This window comes from Rhagoletis pomonella, unplaced genomic scaffold (assembly GCF_013731165.1).
Source record: "Rhagoletis pomonella isolate Grant_MI unplaced genomic scaffold, Rhpom_1.0 Rhpom_scaffold_00002, whole genome shotgun sequence".
In the NCBI taxonomy this organism is placed as follows: Eukaryota; Metazoa; Arthropoda; class Insecta; order Diptera; family Tephritidae; genus Rhagoletis; species Rhagoletis pomonella.
This window is the reverse complement of record NW_023458556.1, coordinates 35,773,793-35,779,757: the sequence shown is the minus strand read 5'-3', so window position 1 is coordinate 35,779,757 and position 5,965 is coordinate 35,773,793.

Here is a 5,965-nt window from a genome sequence, read left to right as displayed (position 1 = left end):
CAAATGTTGTTTTTGCTCTACTGATACTACCTGTTTAATGTGCCTTGGTAATACATACATACATATTGTAGCTGTAGCCAAGGCGCATCTATACAAGGGGGTGTTACTAGAACAGCTGATTGGATATTTTTGTCTCTACACTAGTACAGGAGAATGTCATCCAAGACGAAATGGCGTAACTTAAGGATGTCAACAAAACGAAATGGCGAAAATTATCTCATATTTTCTTTCGCTTTGACATCCTGAGGTACCAAAAAGCAATAACAAAATACACGGGATTTTTACTTATATGCAATTGCCACCACCTTATATGGATACGCCTTGGCCGTAGCTGACTGCGCAGAGATGTTTGCTACAAAATATTTGTTAGCTTTCGAGTCTCGGGTTCGATTTTCGTTAGACCCACCATAAAATTTTTAATTTTTGTTATTGGTTTTCTTAATTACGAAAAAGCATCTGTATATTGTAGAGCAAAATCGTATTCAAATGAAAAAAGCTACGCATAAAAAATCTGCCCTTCTAAGAGCTGTTCTCCTGAAAACGGTAACGCAATGCCTTGCAATTGGGCCTGTTTCATATAAAAAATAATTGAGAAAATCATCAAATGGTAAGACCCTCTACTATTTACTCCTTCGTTTTTCTACTGGGGAAAAATATTTGCATACATATGTATGCATGTATGTAGAAAAAGTAAATAATACAACCCTGTTTTTTTATTTCGAAATCAAAAAATATTTATAAGTCGCTCAAAGCGCTCAAAGTTTGCCATGTATTTTATATGGAATAGAAACCATTTTCGTGGAAATGGCATAGAATTCTTGAAAATCAACTCTGTTTCTCCGTAGGAGAATTCTAGTAATAATATCCAATGGTTTGTTTTACCATTTGTTTATACTACCCATTGTTTATGGGTCCGCCAATTACATTTTTTTGGGGTTTTTAGGGGACCTATGGAAATGGTTGAATAAACCATTGGGTATTATTATTGAAAGTCTCTTGCGGAGAAGCAATGTTTTCTGATAGAAAAATATTGAATTTGAAGAATTCTATGTTATCTATATTATATTATTTCTTCCCATATAAAATACGTGGAAAACTTTGAGCGACCTCTAAATATTTTTTGATTTAAAAAAAAAACTGGGGTCTAATTTTTTCGGTATAGAACAATCATAGAGGCTGAGACCATTAAAATTCCGACTTTACTTATTTTGGACCATCCTAATGTACATACATATGTACATGTAATACACATATGCATTCCCTTAAGCTGGCTAAATTGCCAGACACTGAGCTGCGTCTGTTCTTGAATTTTACAAATGTATTGCCAAAAAATGCGGTGAACCACCTAAACACGCGAATCTTGATCTGTATTTACTTATGTACATATGTATGTACATATATCCGAATGCATGAAACGCTCATTCTCGTGTTAATTACACAGTGGAACAAGATTCTACCACCAAACCAAATTATAATAAAAATAATTACTATAATTTTCCAGAATAATTTCATTATTTGATCGAATTTTACCCTTTTTTTCCTGTACATATTCAGGGTCACCAAATTTAAATACGCATAAAAAATAAACCAGGCTAAAAATCCTTGTGGGATTTTGCAATGGGAAGTGTAAGCTTTCATTTACTTTTGGTTTTATCAAATACGGAGACATGAACCTCAATTTTGTAACACAGTGTTATTAGGACGTGTTACAATTTTTAAGCTTTTTATTGCGCTTCAACATTATTAATGCTATGCGAAGATCAGCAATCATCAATTCAGGTGGCTACTATGTACATACATACGTACATATGTACCTAAGACTGCGTCACTCCCCATACAAAAAAAAAAAAAAATCGGTACTGTTTTTCCACTGGAATTATAAAATCTATTATATTTTAAGACTTCCACCAAAAAAATATCTCGCAATAATATTAAGTTTTACGTAAGCTGAGCCGATTTGAAAATACCTCCAAAACTTGAGTTTTTTATCAATACAAACAGTCTTTTAAGTATGCGTTAAAAAAAAAAATCACCTCGGATGACAAAACAGTTTAAGCTAAAAAAATTTGCATAAAAATATTTTAAATAAATTCTTAACGGAATCATAATAATGAGATTTTTGATGCTGTTTTTTTGAACTTTTTTCAAAGACTGGTTTAAGAAAAACAGTTGAGCAGTTATTCAAGTTTTTCTTAAAGAAATCTTTGAAAAGAGTTAAGAAAAAATATCAAACATCTCAATATTATGGTTCCATTGAAACAATTTTTTAAAATATTTTTATGTAGATTTTTTAAGCTCAAAATGTTTTGTGATCTGAGGGCATTTTTTCCAAAAAATCCTTTAAGAAACTATTTTTATTCAAAAAAAAACTCCATTTTTGGAGGTATTTTCTAATCGGTCCAGCTCACTTAAATCTTAATATTTTTCCGAAATATTTTGGTGGAAGTTTAGAATATAATAAATTTTGTAATCCCGCCGGAAAAACCGCCACTTTTTTTGGTGATGCAGTCTAATGTACTCGCATACATTTGTTTGAATAAACCATTATTGATAATGAAGTAGCGTAAAAAATTTCATTGGGATTTTATTAACACACGAGTTTCAGGATTTTGCCAAAACGTATTTGCAAAGTATGGAGTTAAAACAGAGTATAAAATTAACGCCATGCATGTCTTACTAATTAGCTTAAACGCACATAAACGAAACACATATACATACAATATACTGTAATGGGTGCCACAACGGGGGTTTTTTAAGCTAAACATGTATATATGCTGTGGTGTGGTGTGGTAAGCAGTGCGCGCTTCCACTCCGCAGGGCCTGGGTTCAAGCCCTGGTGAAAGCAACATCGTAAAAAAATATAGAAAAAATGTTTTTTCTTAACAGCGGTTGTCCCTCGGCAGGCAATGGCAAACCTCCGAGGGTATTTCTGCCATAAAAAACAGCTTCTCATAAAAATAAAATCGCCGTTCGGAGTCCGCGTAAAACTGTAGGTCCCTCCCCTTTGTGTGACAACATCAAGGCGCACGCCGCAAATTGGAGGAGAAGCTCGGCCAAGCATTAACATACATATGTGTAAGCGCCATTCTATTATTATTATTATACTGTATTCCCTAAAAACTTGTATGAAACAAGCTTTTGAAGTAAAATTTATTCAGTTTTTTAGTTAAAGGATATAAACCGATTCATTTTTAACACTCTCACGCCCGAATTAAATTGGATGGCTCGAAAACTTTGACCACATATTACTGATGATTGAGTATTAAATATGAACTGGTATAAATTTTAAATTTCTATGATTTCCGATTTAAGTAATGCCGAATTTCCACTAGGCATTGAAATGACATAAAATGGGTGCCATTTAAAAAATGCCCAATTTCGTCATTACCATTTTTGCCATTTAATGCCTAGTGCAAATCCAGCATAAGACACCCATTATTTCAAGCTTTCTTTCATGTTCAGATCGAATTTGAAGTTCGAAATTGTGTTACTACAATCACTCAATAGGAGCATGATGTCTTTGATGAGATTCAAAGGTACAAATCAATAAAATTAACACACGTCTGCTGGCGATAAAAATAAATATGCCTACGTATTTACAACCGATTTTTTTTTATTATAGTATTGTATGTACTGAATGAGCTTTTATTGGCAGTAATGTGCCAAATTCCATTTGTTGCTCATACGCCGCGTTGGCCCAATAAAAATACGAGTTTTGATCGATTTAGTATGCGCAATGCTTTTGTAGTGATGCAATAAACTTAACAATTATGTGCTTAACTATTTAGAAGGGTGCAAAATAACTTGTTACCAAATATTTATAAAATTTATAGAAGGCCCAATTTAGTTGTATTTACCTTATTAACAAGAACAAAATTAGTATTCCCTATATTATCTACTAACTCCCTTTTTGGCAGCAACGATCGATTTGGTTAGCTCAAAATAAACGCATTTTCGCAGCAAACTGATAGAAAAAGGAATCCTGCTAGTCCAATAAATCAAACATTTTTGGAGTAGCGTAAACATCGGTATTTCAGAAAGAAAAGTTTTTCCTGGACTTTCTGATGCATCATTCTTACAAAATAAGCGATCGTGCTAACTGTCAACTAAAAACGATACAAGGGAGGATGGGTATTTTTTTCGAAAGACTTGGCGATGTTGATCCACTAAGCATTTTGGGGACAGGTATATCCATATTTACATAAGTATTTAAATGGCAAAGCCAGGCTCCAAAGTCGAAACTAAAATAAATGATGCGACGAAGACCGTTATTGCATAGAAACTTATTTCAAATGGAATGAGGAATAAAAAAAACTATGAAGTATTGAAATAATAAAGAAAAGTGATGATTTGGAGCCCGATTCCTAGCGAAAGACATAAGCTTTTCGTTTAAGTACTAAAAGATGCGCAGTATTTTAGACCACACTTACCTAAAATCATTCGGTAGAACCTAGGTCCGACGCCAGGTCAACTAAAGATTTCCAGAAGATTTTGCCGAAAGTGTGCTCAGAGCAAACTAGAAAACAAACCAGTAGGAACTGAGCGGCAAAAATACGCAATTAAAGCGACTTTAAACGCCCACTCGTGCTTTCTAATTAATATTCATTAAAAAAAATATTTAAATATTAACTTTCTCTTTTTAAATTACCCAAGCAATCCTGAATAAATAAATTAGACAAGATACTCTTGGGAAATACCGCAGTTTTTTCAATTACCAGCAATTTGTGATTTTATACTACTAATACGTACACATCTAACTAAAAACGCGCCCTATTCAATTGATTTATTTAAAGAGTTAAGGGGCTTGAAAGGGGCTTCTTGTTTGACCAAATTACGAATAATAAAGGTCAGGGAGTTACGGTAATCAACTTAAGCATTTGACATGCAATTGAATATTTTATGAGTATGCATGTATGTACATACATACATACATAAGTACATATTCTATGTATGTATATGTAGTTGGAAAAATAAATTGGATATGCCTCCAATTGTGCAAAAATCACTGAAACTATTTTTATGAGCAAATGTGTTTGTGCAAAAGCCTAGATAGAAAATTTTGCTAAATTAATAATAACAGCAATCAAAAACAATGACAACCCCCCGTTTTTTTTGCAGCTAAATCACAATAATGAAGGTGATACAAATGAAATGGTTGTGAGTACACTCCCTCTGTAGAAACACCACCACTTGTACGATGAAAGCATAAAGCATGTATATACCCAGTCAGCAAAGAAACGTAAATTTTGCCGACAGTGCAGTTTAGTTCAATTTTCCGTATCCGAAAAACCATACAAAAAACTCCTACAGTTATCATAAATTTTCGTATCCGGAAACGTTCGATAAAGATTATGTCATTTGAAAGCAATAATCGTATTTTATTTGCATGCATGCGTAGTCGGCAGTGGCTGAGCGTGCAAAGGAATGTGCTGCAATTTGTTAGCCTCCAGAAGGTGCCGGGTTCAATTCCGTCAGGCGCTTGCTAATTTTATTTTATTTCTTGAACCATGAAAAAGTATCTGTGAAGTGCAGAAGGAAAGCGTATTGAACGAAAAATTCAATCAGAGAAATTTCAGAAAAAACAGCCGAAAACGTATCCTTTTCACCACCACTTTTCGGTACTTTTTTTGGTGGGAAAACAGATCATTAAAGTATCCGGAAATGGAATAGGTAAACGGACAAAAATCCGGTTTTCAACGACTTTTTTCCGTTTTCAGATCGGTTTTCGGATTTTTTGCTGGCTGGGTATGAATCCAGCCGGCAAAACGAGAAGTGCTTTTGCAATAGAGCCTTCTCTTTGGGAGACGTATTACAATATTGAGCTTACACAAAAGCACATTGGCCTATATTTTAAGACCGCAGACTCTTTTAACATTTTGAAATGGCAATCTCAGTAAAAATTATATTTTTTAATACTTAAATTTACTACCAAAATTCGCATTTATTTTCTAATCTTATTGGCACA